The sequence below is a fragment of the Vicia villosa genome, linkage group LG7 (assembly GCF_029867415.1).
Source record: "Vicia villosa cultivar HV-30 ecotype Madison, WI linkage group LG7, Vvil1.0, whole genome shotgun sequence".
Taxonomy (NCBI): domain Eukaryota; kingdom Viridiplantae; phylum Streptophyta; class Magnoliopsida; order Fabales; family Fabaceae; genus Vicia; species Vicia villosa.
Window position 1 is genome coordinate 34,990,687 of NC_081186.1, and position 1,516 is coordinate 34,992,202.

The 1,516-nt window shown below is 34.4% G+C and overlaps 1 long non-coding RNA gene across 1 annotated transcript; it reads right to left on the reverse strand.

The window, feature by feature from the left end:
- Positions 1-337: 337 nt before the first annotated feature.
- LOC131617100 (uncharacterized) lies at positions 338-1,142 on the reverse strand. The gene is made up of 3 exons (XR_009288425.1): positions 858-1,142; positions 584-652; positions 338-411 (listed from the first exon to the last, which is right to left on the reverse strand). It is a non-coding gene; the product is annotated as an uncharacterized LOC131617100 (long non-coding RNA).
- Positions 1,143-1,516: the final 374 nt, after the last annotated feature.

Consider the following 1,516-nt stretch of genomic DNA (forward strand, 5'->3'; position numbering starts at 1 on the left):
AGATCTAAGCACCTTTAGATTTTGTTCCTCGGTAGAGACTTTCTTTCCAAGAGCACTCAAATGATTTATTAAGTGAACGAATCTTTTTTGTAAATCAAGGATTGATTCTATGGGCTGCATTATGAATAATTCATATTCTTGACTTAAAGTATTTAAACAAGATCTCTTAACTTCAATGGTTCCTTCATGAGTTTCGACTAAAGTATCCCATATTTCTTTTGCTGTTGTGCATGCCGAGACACGAAAGAATTCATCCTTACTAAGTGCACCTTGAAGAAGATTGATTCCTTTTTATCATAGAGGACCTTTTTCTTATCATCATCATTCCATGAAACTTTTGGTAATTGCTTTCCCTCTAGTCAGCTCTTTTAACTTTTCATAAGGCTCAGGAACATTGTATCTTCTCATAACCTATAGAAAGATTTGCAAACTATATCATTGAAAAATCTTATAAGAAAATTTTCTTCCTAATGTTCTACCAAGTATGCAACCACAACAAGCACTGCAATGTTCTATCAAGTTACAAATATAGTTTACAAATATTAAACCAGATAATCAAGTAAAAACAAAAGCATATACATACCGTTTGTATTGGTTCAGCAAGTACCTCCCAGCATTGGTTCAAATCTTCGCTCAAGCGAGCTTCGTTGACCTAAGATGTGGATTATAATATTTACAAGGAATTTCAATGAATAAACAAAAAGAATGTTGTTTTTTCTTTAGATTAAATGTAAAAACGTGAGAATCTTGCACTTTGCAAATAGGCGGTGACGGCAACTTCTCAGATACACAGTATACTATCTATATATAATGAATCTAACAGAAAAGATACACAAATTCTATGTTGGATTGCATACCTGAAGCTTCTCAATTCCTTGAAGTGTGCTTTTATATGCAAGAAGAGAATAACCAAAATTGACACCCATGTTCCTTAAGACAGTTGAATCAGTCAAATCCCTCTGCAAAACAAAAAAGCACAAACTACAAATTATTACTTCTATGAGCTACTCACACAGAATTAGATTATCACCTGCACTAAATTACACTAACAGTTCAATACATTATAATAGCTCAGGTAATGCTTTGACGCATGCGCACATGACTAACCAAAATTACGCTAACCATTTTGTGAAAGATGTAATTGTAAAATCTTTTTCAGTACCATAGTTAAGAATAATGCCAATACAATGATGATAATGATCAAATAAAAAAACGAACATTAACTTGCCTGCCAACGTGAATCCAAGAAAAGCATTGGTATATTTCTCTTCCGGAACATCTCGTTTCCTCAAAAGCTTCATTCCAAAAACTTCAGTATAAAACCTGAGACATACAGCGAGAAAATTATTAGCCTCTACTCACACGACAGTAGAATTCAAGAATCCAAGTTAACTAAACCTTACTTGATGGTGCGATCGAGATCACCAACACGGTAAACGACATGCAGGAATCGGTGGTTATCTTTCTTCGGCCATTCCAACAGCTCAGCGTTGGATTGTGCAGCTTCAGCCATATT